This window comes from Coregonus lavaretus, assembly GCF_964263955.1.
Source record: "Coregonus lavaretus genome assembly, chromosome: 11".
Lineage (NCBI taxonomy): Eukaryota > Metazoa > Chordata > Actinopteri > Salmoniformes > Salmonidae > Coregonus > Coregonus lavaretus.
In genome coordinates, this window is record NC_139998.1 from 19,013,746 (window position 1) to 19,032,917 (window position 19,172).

Genomic DNA, 19,172 nt, shown 5'->3' on the forward strand with positions numbered 1-19,172 from the left:
CTTGGCTGATTTCTTTTGATTTTCCCATGATGTCAAGCAAAGAGGCACTGAGTTTGAAGGTAGGCCTTGAAATACATCCATAGGTACACCTCCAATTGACTCAAATGATTTCAATTAGCCTATCAGAAGCTTCTAAAGCCATGACATAATTTTCTGGAGTTTTCCAAGCTGTTTAAAGGCACAGTCAACGTAGTGTATGTAAACTTCTGACCCACTGGAATTGTGATACAGTGAATTGTAAGTGAAATAATCTGACAATTGTTGGAAAAATTACTTGTGTCATGCACAAAGTAGATGTCCTAACCGATATTCCATATGTAACTCTGTGTTGTTGTTTTTATCGCACTGCTTTGCTTTATCTTGGCCAGGTCGCAGTTGTAAATGAGAACTTGTTCTCAACTGGCTTACCTGGTTCAATAAAGGTAAAAAAAAATAATAATAATAAAAGAACAGGCCGAAAAGTAGACAAGAACAAACACTTAAAGAAAAACAGACGAAGAACTAACAAATCAAAGTTAACGAGTAAACACTGTTACTAAACAGGTACTAGGGAGAAGCGGCAGTCAAGCACGACGCCAGCAGATACTCTTGCCCGGGAAAATGACTACTCTTTCTGATTGTCCTACTAACGGTGCGTTGAACTGTATTCTACCCAGGATTCCCGTCATGCTGCGCAGCTCTAACTGTGTCCTCACAGGGAAGACGGCCATGGAGTACTCCAAACTCAACGAGTGCCCTCTGGACCCAGGTAGGCAAAACCTAGCTGAACACCTTACATGGGGGCCACTCTGCTCCTGGAGGGCTGCCTGCAGTACGTGCAGGCTTTTGTTCCAGCCCAGCACTGATTCAAATAATCAACTAGTGACGATTTTCAATTTAGACCTCCATTAGTCTAACCAAGGCTAGAACAAAAAACATGCACACAAGGTGGCCCATCCCTAGTACCCTGGAATGACTGCAGTAGTGCTGAGCATCAGAATGCATAGGAGTGTGTGTGTGTGAACATGTGTCCTTGTCTCTACATCCACAGGGGGCTACTTCAATGTCAAAGGTTAGGAGAAGGTCATTCTGATCCAGGAGCAGCTGTCAAAGAACCACATCATTGTGGAGCCTCTGTGACCATGTGCTGTCACTCATATCCAGAATGACTGGACCAGATTGTTAGTCTCCCTACTTAGGCTCTAGCTGCAGTTTGGTGTAAACACTTTGCTCCTATTGATATTTCCATACCTGCTTTCTTTCATGATTGATTCATTATATGAATGTTTTCTCATTTATTGCTTACTTTATCATTGTAAGACTGTATTCGCATGTCTGTTTATTCAAACGTCAGTTCACTTACCACCACACTCAATTCAAACAGCTGTGTAATGTGGTTATAGTTCAACCCATAAGAAGAAGAGCAGGACCAATACGATCGTTAAGCAGGGACGATTCTACCTGGACGATTCTTCTATCTGTCAGAGGACGCCCCCATTGCCAATATATTCAAGGTAAGAATATCACCTAAATCCACATGAGGGCGCTGTCTGACTAAAATATGCCTACAGAATACAGATAATGCAAGGCTCTACCATCTCTGCCCTGTTCAGCCTTGTTGTTCAATGTGTTGGTAGTGGAACCCACTTGTGCTACTCATTAAGAACTAATTTGCTAATGTAATATAAAATTAGCTAATCTAATATAAAAATCACTGTTTGTGAACATGATGCATCTATTACCATTATATAACAATTGCTACTAATTTTTGAGCTGAAAACTCTACTTTCAGTGAGTTGTCTTAGCTTTCAGTCATCCTCTACTGTTAAACATTTGGACATCTCTTTCACTCAGTAAGGTCCATAGATTAAGATTGCTATATTAACCTGTTGGCAGCAGTTTAATTGCTGATTACCTCTTGGCCAGCCCTCTACATGTCCAATGTGGCATTGTAGCATTTTGAATAATCACCAGTGTGGCGTGTTGGCCTGCCTGGTTTGTTTGCTCTACCTTCATGCATCTTGGGTGAATTTCTCCTGGCCTTCGCCGCGTTCTGCAGTGCTGCCAACCAGCACGGCCCCAGATGCATTGTGGTCCAGCCAGCCCCGTTCCCACAGCTCCTCAATAGCATTAGCAAATGTCAGAGAACCTTGTGACTCCTGCCTCACCTCTCCCTGACTTCCCTTGGCTGTACCTCTCACTTTATCTCTTCCACCTTTCACTCTGTGTACACCCACACAACCCCTTCCTCCACCCACTCCCTCACACCTCCATCTCCTGCCAACCTCTCTTTTCTTGCCCCATCCACCTCTCCCATGCTCTTTGTCACATCACATCCTTTATACCTCTTTCTCCTCCACTTAATCATCCATTCACTTATACATCTCCACCACATATCCTCCTTCCAATTCCTCCACCCCTCCATACTTCCCTGATACCTCTGCCATCCACTTCAATCCTTGCCCTTAAACCTTTCTCCTTTATTCTTTCCTTATACCTTCCCTCCATCCCTCCCTCCCACATGTAATCTCGTTCATACCTCACCCTCTAATAATGTCTTCCTGTACCTCAACACCCCCCCCCCCACACACATACCTCCCATCCCCTCCTCACACAGGCTATGGGTGGGTGTGGAGAGTGACCAGCAAATGATCAGGACAGAGGAGCACTTCATGGCTAACTTCTCCCCCAGCCTGGAAGAGTGCCAGAAAGCCCAAATCTTCACCCAGATACAGGTATATGATTCCATCTTTCTGCCCACTCTGGAACCTACTCCACCTGCGGTCTGGTGAAGCTATCGCAGAGGCACTTCCTGAATGAGAGGTACAGGTGATACATGTAGCTTAGCAGGTTGTCATCCCCAAACCAACTCAACATTAACTTCAAATCAAGTCTTTAGTTACACAATCCCTTTTGCAAGTTACTTTACAAGTTACTTTGAGAGGATTTAGGAATGAATTACATTTATAGCATGGTAATTTAGGGTACGTTGACAAAGTTAACGGTTGTTGACAGTGGCTAGGTAAACAAACCCAAAGCATGGATTGCAGTCTCTTCTCTGTCCATAGAATGCTTTCAAAGCAAGGAAAAGTGATTTTGTGATTTGGGTGAACTATCACTAGTGAACACTTGGCATTAGTAGGCCCCTTCTTTTTTTCTGACCATTTGACCTTATCAGGAAAAACTCTAGGCCCTGATTATATTCTCTGAGGACTAGGACTTTGACTGTAGAATATAACGTATTCTAACAAGAGGAGATGAGTCTTGAGTTTGGGACACAGCCTTTGTCTTGCCTAGTAATTAAAGCATAATCCTCAAATCATTTATCAATAGGACAACGTGTCCTCTTTGACATGTGTTGATGAATGCAATGCCCCAATTTGTCTGAATAAAGACCCTTATTTAGTAGGAGGAACCAGCAATGCATTGACGAGGGCCATATTAGCTTCGTAGCAACGGCCGTTGGATCAGATTTGAATGCATGTTGTTGTTGTATCTATTTAAGGTTCTCATTATACCTTTGATGTTTGATACGTCAAGCTATGCCTCAGTAGACATACAGCCTTAAATAGATATTAGACCAGGGGTGGGCAAACCTTTGGCTCGAGAGCCACATTGAGATTTGGAAATTCAACAGAGTATTTTTTGGGGGACTAATTTGTTCTTCAAAATCTATTTGTGGGCCAGGAAAAGGACATTTATTAAAACATATATAGGTCCATTATAATTTGTACAGTGAGGGGAATAAAGTATTTGATCCCCTGCTGATTTTGTACGTTTGCCCACTGACAAAGACATGATCAGTCTAATTTTAATGGTAGGTTTATTTGAACAGTGAGAGACAGAATAACAACCAAAAAATCCAGAAAAACGCATGTCAAAAATTGTATAAATTGATTTGCATTTTAATGAGGAAAATAAGTATTTGACCCCTCTGCAAAACATGACTTAGTACTTGGTGGCAAAACCCTTGTTGGCAATCATAGAGGTCAGACGTTTCTTGTAGTTGGCCACCAGGTTTGCACACATCTCAGGAGGGATTTTGTCCCACTCCTCTTTGCAGATCTTCTCCAAGTCATTAAGGTTTCGAGGCTGACGTTTGGCAACTCGAACCTTCAGCTCCCTCCACAGATTTTCTATGGGATTAAGGTCTGGAGACTGGCTAGGCCACTCCAGGACCTTAATGTGCTTCTTCTTGAGCCACTCCTTTGTTGCCTTGGCCGTGTGTTTTGGGTCATTGTCATGCTGGAATACCCATTTTCAATGCCCTGGCTGAGGGAAGGAGGTTCTCACCCAAGATTTGACGGTACATGGCCCCGTCCATCGTCCCTTTGATGCGGTGAAGTTGTCCTGTCCCCTTAGCAGAAAAACACCCCCAAAGCATAATGTTTCCACCTCCATGTTTGACGGTGGGGATGGTGTTCTTGGGGTCATAGGCAGCATTCCTCCTCCTCCAAACACGGCGAGTTGAGTTGATGGCAAAGAGCTCGATTTTGGTCTCATCTGACCACAACACTTTCACCCAGTTCTCCTCTGCCAATGAACATCTGAATGATTCAAACTTCAGATGGGCCTGTATATGTGCTTTCTTGAGCATGGGGACCTTGCGGGCGCTGCAGGATTTCAGTCCTTCACGGCGTAGTGTGTTACCAATTGTTTTCTTGGTGACTATGGTCCCAGCTGCCTTGAGATCATTGACAAGATCCTCCCGTGTAGTTCTGGGCTGATTCCTCACCGTTCTCATGATCATTGCAACTCCACGAGGTGAGATCTTGCATGGAGCCCCAGGCCGAGGGAGATAAACCGTTTTTTTGTGTTTCTTCCATTTGCGAATAATCGCACCAACTGTTTTGTCACCTTCTCACCAAGCTGCTTGGCGATGGTCTTGTAGCCCATTCCAGCCTTGTGTAGGTCTTCAATCTTGTCCCTGACATCCTTGGAGAGCTCTTTGGTCTTGGCCATGGTGGAGAGTTTGGAATCTGATTGATTGATTGCTTCTGTGGACAAGTGTCTTTTATACAGGTAACAAGCTGAGATTAGGAGCACTCCCTTTAAGAGTGTGCTCCTAATCTCAGCTCGTTACCTGTATAAAAGACACCTGGGAGCCAGAAATCTATCTGATTGAGAGGGGGTCAAATACTTATTTCCCTCATTAAAATGCAAATCAATTTATAACATTTTTGACATGCGTTTTTCTGGATTTTGTTGTTGTTATTATGTCACTCACTGTTCAAATAAACCTACCATTAAAACTATAGACTGATCATTTCTTTGTCAGTGGGCAAACGTACAAAATCAGCCAGGGATCAAATACTTTTTTCCCTCACTGTACATAGTGCATTCAGAAAGTATTTACACCCCTTGACTTTTTCCACATTTTGTTGTGACAAAATGGGCTTAAATTGATTTAATTGTCTACACAAAATACTCTGTCAAAGTGGAAGAAAAATTCAAACATTTGTAAATAAAAAAATATGCACAGTACCAGTCAAAAGTTTGGGCACAGCTACTCATTCAAGGGTTTTTCTTTATTTTTACTATTTCCTACATTGTAGAATAATAGTGAAGACATCAAAACTATGAAATAACACATATGGAATCATGTAGTAACCAAAAAAGTGTTAGAAGACCATTTTCAGGTCTTGCCATAGAATTCCAAGCAGATTTAAGTCAAAACTGTAACTCAGCCACTCAGGAACATTCACTGTCTTCTTGGTAAGCAACTCAAGTGTAGATTTGGCTTTGTGTTTTAGGTTATTGTGCTGCTGAAAGGTAAATTCATCTCCCAGTGTCTGGTGGAAAGCAGACTGAACCAGGTTTTCCTCTAGGATTTTGCCTCCATTCAGTTTCTTTCTTTATCCTGAAAAACACCCCAGTCCTTAACAATTACAAGCATATCCATAACACGATGCAGCCACCACTATGCTTTAAAATATGGAGAGTGGTAATCAAATCAAATCCAGCTTTATTTATACAGCACTTTGCAGACATGGAATGCAACACATTCACAGGAGAAAACTAATACAAAACAATGAAAATAAAAGTTGAAATATTTACTACATAACAAACATAAGATAAAAAACAAAATAATGACAAGAACTGAACGACATAACACATAAGTAATGTGTTGTATTGGATTTGCCCCAAACATAACACTTTGTATTCAGGACAAAAAGTTAATTGCTTTGACACATTTTTTGCAGTTGTGATGCTTGTGATAGAAGGAGTCAGGCGCAGGAGAGTAATACTCATCCAAAGAGTTTATTCCGTCGATAAACAGTTGCGCAAGCATGCGACAACAAAACTCAGGCACAGGGGAAATATCTACCCTGGCAACAACAAGGTAAGGGTAGCTCAACCGAGCTACACACAGCTCACTACAAACAATCACCCACACAGACAAGGAAGCAGAGGGAACACTTATACAATGACTAATTGGGGATAAGGACCAGGTGTGTGTGATTAATTAGACAATACAAGTGGAGTGATGATAAATGGATCGGCAGCAGCTAGTAAGCCGGTGACGACGAACGCCGAAACCTGCCCGAACAAGGAGGGGAGGCAGCCTCGGCGGAAGTCGTGACAGTACCCCCACTTTCACGCGCGGCTCCAGCAGCGCGCCGACCCCGGCCTCGGGGATGGCCAGGAGGACGCGGAGCAGGGCGAGCCGGATGGCGACGGTGGAAATCCCGTAACATGGAGGGATCGAGGATATCCCTCACCGGAACCCCGGAACATACCCCTCCCACTCCACGAGGTACTGAAGGCCCCCCACCCGACGCCTCGAATCCAGGATGGAACGGACAGACTACGCCGGGGCCCCCTCGATGTCCAGAGGAGGTGGAGGGACCTCCCGCACCTCAGACTCCTGGAGCGGACCAGCTACCACCGGCCTGAGGAGAGACACATGAAACGAGGGGTTAATACGGTAATCAGGGGGAAGTAATAACCTATAAGTGACCTCGTTGACTCTCCTCAGGACTTTGAATGGCCCCACAAACCGCGGGCTCAGCTTCCGGCAGGGCAGGCTTCCGGGGTGGAAACGGGCAGACCCCTACCAGGACATCCTCTGGCTGCCAGCAGGTTGTCCAACCGAATGGTCATGTCCACCATTTTATCGAAGGACAACATGGTGTCCCAGCAGGCTAGCTACCGTCGGACGTCCTCCCGCAGATGGCACCGGAAATGGTAGATCAGGGCCCGCTCGTTCCACCCGGACCCCGCTGCCAGCGTCCGGAACTCCAACGCGAAGTCCTGCGCGGCCCTCGTCCCCTGCCTCAGGTGGACCAGTCGCTCACCCGCCTCTCCGGAACTGCAACGCGAAGTCCTGCGCGGCCCTCGTCCCCTGCCTCAGGTGGACCAGTCGCTCACCCGCCTCTCGACCCTCGGCGGGTGGTCGAATACCGCCCGAAAAAGGCGAGTGAACTCCCTATAGTCCTCCAATCCGGCTCCTCCTTCGTTCCACACCGCGTTGGCCCACTCCAGGGCTTTCCCACAGAGGCAGGAAACGAGGACGGACACCTTCTCCCGCTCTGATGGTGCCGGCCTGATGCTGGCGAAGTAAAGCGCCAATTGGAGGAGGAATCCCTGGCACAGCGCCACTGTCCCCTCAAACGCCCGTGGTCGGGATATCTGGATCCCTGCTGGGGTGTAGGTGGCTGGATCCGGTTGGCCAGCTGGTCTCGACAGATCGGGTCTGCTCCTGTCCAGGCGTTGGACGACCTGAAGAACCCGATCCATCGCTTCCCCCAAGCTGGCCAGCATCGTGGAGTGCTCCTGGACCCGATCTGGATCAAATCCAGCTTTATTTATACAGCACTTTGCAGACATGGAATGCAACACATTCACAGGAGAAAACTAATACAAAACAATGAAAATAAAAGTTGAAATATTTACTACAAACAAACATAAGATAAAAAACAAAATAATGACAAGAACTGAACGACATAACACATAAGTAATGTGTTGTATTGGATTTGCCCCAAACATAACACTTTGTATTCAGGACAAACAGTTAATTGCTTTGACACATTTTTTGCAGTTGTGATGCTTGTGATAGAAGGAGTCAGGCGCAGGAGAGTAATACTCATCCAAAGAGTTTATTCCGTCGATAAACTGTTGCACAAGCATGCGACAACAAAACTCAGGCACAGGGGAAATATCTACCCTGGCAACAACAAGGTAAGGGTAGCTCAACCGAGCTACACACAGCTCACTACAAACAATCACCCACACAGACAAGGAAGCAGAGGGAACACTTATACAATGACTAATTGGGGATAAGGACCAGGTGTGTGTGATTAATTAGACAATACAAGTGGAGTGATGATAAATGGATTGGCAGCAGCTAGTAAGCCGGTGACGACGAACGCCGAAACCTGCCCGAACAAGGAGGGGAGGCAGCCTCGGCGGAAGTCGTGACAGCAGTATTACTTTAGTGCCTTGTTGCAAACAGAATGCATGTTTTGTAATATTTTTTATTACGTACAAGCTGCCATCTTTTCACTCTGTCAATTAGGTTAGTATTGTGGAGTAACTATATTGTTGTTGATCCATCCTCAGTTTTCTCAGCCATTAAACTATGTAACTGTTTTAAAGTCACCGTTGGCCTCATGGTGAAATCCCTGAGTGATTTCCTTCCTCTTCGGCAACTGAGTTAGGAAGGACACCTGTCTTTGTAGGGACTGGGTGTATTGATACACCATCCAAAGTGTAATTAATAACTTCACCATGCTCAATGGGATATTCAATGTATTTTTTTGTTGTTGTTGCCATCTACCAATAGGTGCCCTTCATTGCGAGGCATTGGAAAACCTCCCTGGTCTTTGTTGTTGAATCTGTGTTTGAAATTCACTGCTCGACTGAGGGACCTTACAGATAATTGTATGTGTGGGGTACAGAGATGAGGTAGTCATTATAAAATCATGTTAAACACTATTATTGTCCATACAACTTATTATGTGACTTGTTAAGCACATTTTTACTCCTGAACTTATTTAGGCTTGCCATAACAAAGGATTTGAATACTTATTGACTCAAGACATTTCAGCTTTTCATTTGTAATTAATTTGTAAAAAACATAATTCCACTTTGACATTACAGAGTATTATGTGTAGGCCAGTGACAAAACATCTCTCAATGTAATCCATTTTAATTCACGCTGTAACACAACAAAATGTGGAAAAAGTTGAGGGGTGTTAATACTTAAGAACGAGGGGTGTTAAACATTAAGAACACCTGCTCTTTCCATGATATAGACTGACCAGGTGAATCCAGGTGAAAGCTATGATCCCTTATTGATGTAATTTGTTAAATCCACTTCCATCAGTGTAGATGAAGGGGAGGAGACATGTTAAAGAAAGATTTTTAAGCTTTGAGACATTGATAGTATATGCGTGCCATTCAGAGGGTGAATGGGGAAGACAAACGATTTAAGTGCCTTTGAACGGTTTATGGTAGTAGGTGCCAGGTGCACCGGTTTATGTCAAGAACTGCAACGCTGCTGGGTTTTTCACGCTCAACAGTTTCCCGTGTGTATCAAAAATGGTCCACCACCCAACATACATCCAGCCAACTTGACACAATTGTGGGAAGCATTGGAGTCAACATGGGCCAGCATCCCTGTGGAACGCTTTTGACACCTTGTAGAGTCCATGCCACGATGAATTGAGGCTGTACTGAGGGCAAAAGGGGGGTGCAACTCAATATCAGGAAGGTGTTCCTAATGTTTGGTAAACTCAGTGTATATCGAAGGCTAATCACGTAACCACGGGTCTATGATCTAAGCGGCGCATTTAGTTAACCACAGTTTGTTTTGTTTTGATTTGTTTACACTAAATCCACCGCAGGCCGCTTTTAATCGGCCTTAGGTTGCACCCCTACTATATACTGTAGGTACAGTGGGGAGAACAAGTATTTGATACACTGCCGATTTTGCAGGTTTTCCTACTTACAGAGCATGCAGTGGTCTGTAATTTTTTATCATAGGTACACTTCAACTGTGAGAGACGGAATCTAAAACAAAAATCCAGAAAATCACATTGTATGATTTTTAAGTAATTAATTTGCATTTTATTGCATGACATAAGTATTTGATCACCTACCAACCAGTAAGAATTCCGGCTCTCACAGACCTGTTAGTTTTTCTTTTAAGAAGCCCTCCTGTTCTCCACTCATTACCTGTATTAACTGCACCCGTTTGAACTCGTTACCTGTATAAAAGACACCTGTCCACACACTCAATCAAACAGACTCCAACCTCTCCACAATGGCCAAGACCAGAGAGCTGTGTAAGGACATCAGGGATAAAATTGTAGATCTGCACAAGGCTGGGATGGGCTACAGGACAATAGGCAAGCAGCTTGGTGAGAAGGCAACAACTGTTGGTGCAATTATTAGAAAATGGAAGAAGTTCAAGATGAAGGTCAATCACCCTCGGTCTGGGGCTCCATGCAAGATCTCACCTCGTGGGGCATCAATGATCGTGAGGGGTCAGCCCAGAACTACACGGCAGGACCTGGTCAATGACCTGAAGAGAGCTGGGACCACAGTCTCAAAGAAAACCATTAGTAACACACTACGCCGTCATGGATTAAAATCCTGCAGCGCACGCAAGGTCCCCCTGCTCAAGCCAGCGCATGTCCAGGCCCGTCTGAAGTTTGCCAAGGACCATCTGGATGATTCAGAGGAGGAATGGGAGAAGGTCATGTGGTCTGATGAGATAAAAATAGAGCTTTTTGGTCTAAACCACTCGCCGTGTTTGGAGGAAGAAGAAGGATGAGTACAACTCCAAGAACACCATCCCAACCGTGAAGCATGGAGGTGGAAACGTCATTCTTTGGGGATGCTTTTCTGCAAAGGGGACAGGACAACTGCACCGTATTGAGGGGAGGATGGATGGGGCCATGTATCATGAGATCTTGGCCAACAACCTCCTTCCCTCAGTAAGAGCATTGAAGATGGGTCGTGGCTGGGTCTTCCAGCATGACAACGACCCGAAACACACAGCCAGGGCAACTAAGGAGTGGCTCCGTAAGAAGCATCTCAAGGTCCTGGAGTGGCCTAGCCAGTCTCCAGACCTGAACCCAATAGAAAATCTTTGGAGGGAGCTGAAAGTCCGTATTGCCCAGCGACAGCCCCGAAACCTGAAGGATCTGGAGAAGGTCTGTATGGAGGAGTGGGCCAAAATCCCTGCTACAGTGTGTGCAAACCTGGTCAAGACCTACAGGAAACGTATGATCTCTGTAATTGCAAACAAAGGTTTCTGTACCAAATATTAAGTTCTGCTTTTCTGATGTCTCAAATACTTATGTCATGCAATAAAATGCAAATTAATTACTTAAAAATCATACAATGTGATTTTCTGGATTTTTGTTTTAGATTCCGTCTCTCGCAGTTGAAGTGTACCTATGATAAAAATTACAGACTTCTACATGCTTTGTAAGTAGGAAAACCTGCAAAATCTGCAGTGTATCAAATACTTGTTCTCCCCACTGTATGTCTATTTAAATGGAAAATATGTTGTTTGTTGAAGCAAATAAGCTTTTATAAATGTCAATGTTCTATTGTACATGCATTTCATAAAGCTCACAAATGACAAGACCATGAGTTCTTTGGACTTCCCATTTACTGTTTTTACACATGATAATTGTGTTTGCCATTATTGTAGCGTAAAACACAGGACAGGACATGGTTGAACAGGCTGGCATGGTTGACTCTTCACTGGTTGTCCTCGGTAGCCAATGGTTATAGCCTGCAGGGTGGGTGGTCTGGGAGGACGCGCTCAGTCTCACTGACCTCTCTAGAGCACGACACAGACTATTGCTGACTCAGGTGTGACCGTGGTGTGTGTGTTGTATGCGTGTGTGGGTGTCGAGGGGGGTGGGGCATAAGGGCTGACACATCCCTGGTCGTGGCTTTTGTGATTCACTTGACCTGCTACAACTCTGATCCCTCAGAATGTTAATTTGTTTCCTTCTTTTCTTCTCGTGACAATGAACGTGCATCTCACATTTTCATTACTTTAGAATTACGCCTCCGGTTCTTTCTTTTAAAGTTTGTCACTTTGTGATCTGAGATACAGCTTGCCTGTTTTATATTGCTGTGCAGTTATAGATTTTGTATTCTCATATCCTTCTGTATCCATTCCCTAGGCTCTGAAATACAGTACCAGTCAAAAGTTTGGACACACCTACTCATTCCAGGGTTTTTCTTTTTACAATTTTCTACATTGTAGAATAATAGTGAAGACATCAAAACTATGAAATAACACATATGGAATCATGTAGTAACCAAAAAAGTGTTAAACAAATCAAAATATATTTTATATACACTTTTGGCATTCTCTCAACCAGCTTCACCTGGAATGCTTTTCCAAAACTCTTGAAGGAGTTCCCACATATGCTGAGCTCTTGTTGGCTGCTTTTCCTTCACTCTGCGGTCCGACTCATCCCAAACCATATCAATTGGGTTGAGGTCGAAAATTTGTGGAGGCCAGGTCATCTGATGCAGCACTCCATCACTCTCCTTCTTGGTTAAATAGCCCTTACACATCCTGGAGGTGTGTTGAGTCATTGTCCTGTTGAAAAACAAATGATTGTCCCACTAAGCCCAAACCAGATGGGATGGCGTATCACTGCAGAATGCTGTGGTAGCAATGCTGGTTATGTGTGCCTTGAATTCTAAATAAATCACAGACAGTGTCACCAGCAAAGCACCCCACACCATAACACCTCCTCCTCCATGCTTCATGGTGGGAACTACACATGCGGAGATCATCCGTTCACCCATACCGCGTCTCACAAAACCACGGCAGTTGGAACCAAAAATCTCCAATTTGGACTCCAGACCAAAGGACAGATTTCCACCGGTCTAATGTCCATTGCTCATGTTTCTTGGCCCAAGCAGGTCTCTTCTTCTTATTGGTGTCCTTTTAGTAGTGGTTTCTTTACAGCAATTTGACCATGAAGGCCTGATTCACACAGTCTCCTCTGAACAGTCGATGTTGAGATGTGTCTGTTACTTGAAATCTGTGAAGCATTTATTTGGGCTACAATTACTGAGGCTGGTAACTCTAATGAACTTATCCTCTGCAGCAGAGGTAACTGTGGGTCTGCCATTCCTGTGGCGGTCCTCATGAGAGCCAGTTTCATCATAGCGCTTGATGGTTTTTGCGACTGCACTTGAAGAAACTTTCAAAGTTCTTGAAATGTTCCGTATTGACTGACCTTCATGTCTTAAAGTAATGATGGACTGTTGTTTCTCTTTGCTTATTTGAGCTGTTCTTACCATAATATGGACTTGGTCTTTTACCAAATAGGGCTATCTTCTGTATACCCCCCCTACCTTTTCACAACACAACTGATTGTCTAAAACGCATTAAGAAGGAAAGAAATTCCACAAATTAACTTTTAAGAAGGCACACCTGTTAATTGAAATGCATTCCCGGTGACTATCTCTTGAAGCTGGTTGAGAGAATGCAAAGTGTGCAAAGCTGTCATCAAGGCAAAGGGTAGCTACTTTGAAAAATCTCTAATATAAAATATATTTTGATTTGTTTTAAAAAATGTGGTTACTACATGATTCCATGTGTTATTTCATAGTTTTGATGTCTTCACTATTATTCTACAATGTAAAAATAAATAAAAACCCTTGAATGAGTAGCTGTGTCCAAACTTTTGACTGGTACTGTACATTGGGAATAAGGTGCGGAGACGGTGCATGTGGGGAAGGCCCAAGATGGAGGGAGCCAGAGAGCTGTTGGCTTCCCTCATCCTCACTCATGTACCTGCAAGTGCTATCAGATTGACCACACCAAGAACAGCTTTATACACACCTGCCATGCCCAGTGTGGCATGGGATTTACTATGGAACTATCAGCAGTGAGATAGGTGTTGGTAGGGTTAACCACTGTGCTCACCATACCGTAAGATAATTTAGTTTTGTCACCTGTACCCTTACCTATTCTTTGTTAATATGGCTATAAGTGTGTTACCATAGAACCCATTCCATATCATTTAGTTAGCTGGATCAACCCTCTTTATTTTGTATATTGCAGTCAAAAACGTTCCTCAATGGTCCACTTAGGTTTGATCGAGTGACGTCCTACTACTACCAGGGTTGGGGTCAATTCCATGCCAATTCAGGAAGAAAACTGAAGTTCAAATTCCAATTTTCTTCATTGCTAATCTGAGAAATTGCAATTTTAATTTCAGTTTACTTCCTGAATTGACTTTGAAATGGAATTGACCCCCACCAACCCTGTATTTTATTCCACCTCCAGGTGAAGGAGTATAACTTCCGGGCCAAGTGTATTTACCTGGCGGTGATGGTGCGCAGGGTGATCCTGGCCCAAGGAGAGAACAAGGTGGATGACAGAGACTACTATGGCAACAAGCGTCTGGAGTTGGCTGGACAGGTAGCTCCATCGACAGAATCAGGGTCTGTTTTTCTCCATCCTAATATAACCTTTGTGTCCTAACATAACCTCTCTCTCCTAATATAACCTCTGTCCTAGTATAACCTCTCTATCCTAATAGTAAAATATTATTCCTGCGAACTTCCTCTGTGTGTGTTTAGTTTACTCCCTCAGTTAGTAGACTCCAGTACATTGTCTATGCAGACTGCACATTGGCCTATAGATTTACTTTATCACATTGGGATGCACAGACTTACGCTAGATATACAAAAGTATGTGGACATCTCTTCAAATTAGTGGATTCGGCTATTTCAGCCACACCCATTGCTGACAGGTATATAACATCGAGCACACAGCCATTCAATCTCCATAGACAAACATTAGCAGTAGAATGGCCTTACTGAAGGCCCTACCGTAAGTGCTGATATTGTGAAATGGAAACATCTAGGTGGAACAACGGCTCAGCCAGGAGGTGGTAGGCCACACAAGCTCACAGAACGTTGCAACACTCATTACCAAGTTCCAAACTGCCTCTGGAAGCAACATCAGCACAATAACTGTTGGTCGGGAGCTTAATGAAATGGGTTTCCATGGCCGAACAGCCGCACACAAGCCTAAGATCACCATGTGCAATGCCAAGCGTCGGTTGGAGTGGTGTAAAGCTTGCCACCATTGGACTCTGGAGCAGTGGAAACACGTTCTCTGGATTGATGAATCACGCTTCACAATCTAGGTTTGGCGGATGCCAGGAGAACGCTACCTGCCCGAATGCATAGTGCCAACTGTAAAGTTTGCTGGAGAAGGAATAATGGTCTGGGGCTGTTTTTCGTGGTTCGGGCTAGGTCCCTTAGTTCCAGTGAAGGGAAATCTTAATGCTACAACATACAATGACATTCTAGACAATTCTGTGCTTCCAACTTTATGGCAACAGTTTGGGGAAGGGCCTTTCCTGTTTCAGCATGACAATGCCCCCTTGCACAAAGCGAGGTCCGTACAGAAATGGTTTGTCGAGATCGGTGTGGAAGAACTTGACTGGTCTGCACAGAGTCCTGACCTCAACCACATCGAACACCTTTGGGATGAATTGGAATGCTGACTGCGAGCCAGGCCTAATCGCCCAACATCAGTGCCCGACCTCACTAATGCCGTTGTGGCTGAATGGAAGCAGGTCTCCGCAGCAATCTAGTGGAAATCCTTCCCAGAAGAGTGGAGGCTGTTATAGCAGCAAAGGGGGGACCAACTCCATATTAATGTTCATGATATATTGGAATGAGATGTTCGACTAGCAGGTGTCCACATATTTTTGGTCATGTAGTGTGCCTGAGTACATTAGGCTGTGCAGACTTCCTTTTACACATTTGCCTGTACAGACTTCCTCCAGCACAGAGGCCTATAGTTGGCTGCTCCACAGTGTAGATAAGCACAGCCTGGGTCTATCTGCACAGTAGGACTCACTCACGCTGTTCTGTAATTAAATTATGATGACTGTCAGCATTTAATGCTAATGTTTCAAAGGGGCTGGTTGTGTGACAGTGCTGTACATGCTCAATGCTGGTGCCCATGGGATGAATGGGTTGTATAGCTCCAAGGTAGAAGTTGCCTGCATTCACAGATCTTGGATCATTTTACCATCCTCTAATCCCAACCTTAATCTTTAGCGGTGAAACCCCAAACTGACTTTTAATCTGCTCCTCCTCCCCAGTCAAAACGATGGTCTCTATACGCAGTGCTAAATCTCTACGTACTTTCTACTTATCTGAGAACTGATCCCAGGCCGTTGGTAGTAGAGACCGACTCTGCACCATCCTCCCCATGCCCTGATCCCAGGCCTGTGCTAGTGGATATAGACTCCACACCAGCCTCCCCATGCCCTGATCCCAGGCTTGTGCTAGTGGATTTAGACTTCACACCAGCCTCCCCATGCCCTGATCCCAGGCCTGTGCTAGTGGATATAGACTCCACACCAGCCTCCCCATGCCTGATCCCAGGCTTGTGCTAGTGGATTTAGACTTCACACCAGCCTCCCCATGCCCTGATCCCAGGCCTGTGCTAGTGGATATAGACTCCACACCAGCCTCCCCATGCCCTGATCCCAGGCCTGTGCTAGTGGATTTAGACTCCACACCAGCCTCCCCATGCCCTGATCCCAGGCCTGTGCTAGTGGATTTAGACTCCACACCAGCCTCCCCATGCCCTGATCCCAGGCCTGTGCTAGTGGATTTAGACTCCACACCAGCCTCCCCATGCCCTCACCTGTGTCTTTATTCTCACCCCTCTCCCTCCTTTATTAATACCTTCATTATTTTCCTCCCGCTTTGTTGTTGCCTGTTTTTGTTTTCCTCATCCTCCCCTCATCCCTTCCTCCCTCCCCGCCTTGCTCTGTATTCCCGCCTTGACTGGCTTTGTCAAGGGGAGAGATACGCAGCAGCGGTAACAAAATCCCAGGGCCGGGGAAGCGTAGGGATTTTTCCGCGCTGTGACAAAAGAATGGCCGCCTTGACTGGAGCGATTGAGCTAATCCTGCAGGCCCCAGCTCTGATAATGTAATTACGGCTGTCTTAAGGCCTTTAATTTCCCCCCGCCCCGACCTGCTCTGGCTGAGGAGTGGGGACGAGGTGGGGGTGGAGGGGGGTACAGGGCCTCCTTTCAATAGGGGGCTTATGCACTTAGAACGCCCAGCAATCTCCTCTCTCTCCAATTATGATTCCCTGACATTCAACTAATTGGCCCGGCTGCGCAACGGAAGCTTAATTTCTTTATTATTAATTTTGCCGGTGCTGCTTGTTTGTTTTGATGTATGCAAATGTGTCGGGAGGGTTGGTGGGGGGTTGAGCGAAAGAGAGAACGAAAGAGAGAGGTTCCATAGTGAAAGCCTTACTGGGTAGAGGAAAGGAGAGAAGAGAGACCTGGGAGAGAAGCCAGGTCAGGCTTATCTCAGGGTTGGCACACCTGGTTATTAAATCTGTCTCTTTGGTCATTTTCTCTGAGCTGATAATGGAGAGGAACAGAACAGCTGGCAGCAGAAGCCAAGAGAACTGGGAGAACAGAGGGTTTGCCTTGCCTGTGGCTCCAGGGGATATGACTATCTCTCTGAGTATTGTTGTTTCACATCTAGTTTGTTGCATCGGAGACTCGGTCTGTAACTTCCAGTGTTGAGTTTTGATGTTTCCACTGTGTCCGTTTTGCCTTTTGGATCATAATTAATCAGATTGTTATGGACAGGGAGGACCTGATCCTAGATCAGCACTCCTTCTCAGAGACACTTAATAAATATGAGCTCAGACACACCAGTAGTGTTTGCTGGTCGAGACCTATTTTACAGGGTGGTCCCTGAAACACAGCGCACTGAACGATCGGCAGACGAACGCTAGAACTACATTCGGTGCGAGCCTTAACACTCTCTCTCCCCCTCTGGCTAGCTGCTGTCTCTGCTGTTTGTGGATCTCTTTAAGAAGTTCAACTCGGAGCTGAAGAAGATATCAGACCAGATCATCCCCAAGCAGCGAGCGGCCCAGTTCGACATAGTCAAACACATGCGCCAGGACCAGATCACCAACGGCATGGTCAACGCCATCTCCACCGTGAGTGCTGTATCAAGATCTGGTCCCTTATGCCAGACAGAGCATGTGGTATCCACATGGATTGACATATGGCAAAAGGGGATTTGACCTGTCTGTGCCCCCAGGGGAACTGGTCCCTGAAGATGGACCGTCAGGGTGTGACACAGGTGCTGTCCCGTCTCGCCTTCATCTCGGCTTTAGGCATGATGACCAGGATCTCCTCCCAGTTGGAGAAGACCAGGAAGGTCAGCGGACCCCGCTCCCTGCAGCCCTCCCAGTGGGGCATGTTGTGCCCCTCCGACACCCCTGAGGGAGAGGTGAGTCAGAGAGAGAGAGAGCGAGACACGGACAGACAGACAGTCACATATATACATATTGGCAAGCACGCACACATAATTGAGCAAACACACACACCATGGCCCCCATAAACCCCATAACATCCATGCACACGCACACTAATGCAAAAACGCCTACTGTGTAAAACCAACATGTCTGAATATTGAACTGCTGCTCATAAAATGATATATATTTTTAGTCCTGGACAACCCTAACCCTAATGCCAGTTCTAGATGGTGTTGCCTTGGCCTGTGTATATCAGCTTCTGACCAGTGGTTGTGTTGTGTCCTAGGCCTGTGGTCTGGTGAAGAACCTGGCCCTGATGACCCACATCACCACAGACATGGAGGACGGCCCCATCATCAAGCTGGCCTTCAACCTGGGAGTGGAGGACGTCCACCTGCTGTGTGGAGAAGAGCTCTCCTACCCCAGTGTCTTCCTGGTCTTCCTCAATGGTGACCACACATACGCACACACACAGGCGCACATGCACGCCCACATGCACACACACCAGACATCCAAAGGCATACGCATAAGCACTTGATACACATAACCAGCAGTATGCTCTCAAGCCAGGATTGTTACTGGTGGCTTTTCCCTTGTGTTTGATTCCTTAAAAACTGCTTCTCTTCTTAAGCCTTCCTCTGATTTTCAATACAGTGCCTCAAACATGAAGGGAAAGAACATGGAATGTCCAGTTTACAGACAGCATATGTTGTTCTTCATACAGTGTGTCTGATGAGCTATTAATTTAGTGCTACTAATGTGCAATGAAAAAGTCTGGACTGGGTCCATTAATTAGTGTATATGTTTTTCAAGCCACTGATAACTGTCAAATTATGTTGACTGTCTGCCACCAGGCTTAATTAATTAGTAACAGC

The 19,172-nt window shown here is 45.3% G+C and overlaps 1 pseudogene across 1 annotated transcript in view; it reads left to right on the plus strand.

The window, feature by feature from the left end:
- The first annotated feature begins 666 nt into the window (after positions 1-666).
- The window catches only part of LOC311137033 (DNA-directed RNA polymerase III subunit RPC2-like), a 32,027-nt pseudogene continuing 13,521 nt past the window's right edge, over positions 667-19,172 (plus strand). The window contains exons 1-10 of the transcript in view: positions 667-748; positions 1,031-1,044; positions 1,144-1,160; positions 1,383-1,493; positions 2,597-2,714; positions 13,660-13,761; positions 14,261-14,395; positions 17,815-17,976; positions 18,081-18,272; positions 18,584-18,746. The product of the transcript in view is annotated as a DNA-directed RNA polymerase III subunit RPC2-like (transcript). The remainder of the gene's footprint in view (positions 749-1,030; positions 1,045-1,143; positions 1,161-1,382; positions 1,494-2,596; positions 2,715-13,659; positions 13,762-14,260; positions 14,396-17,814; positions 17,977-18,080; positions 18,273-18,583; positions 18,747-19,172) is intronic.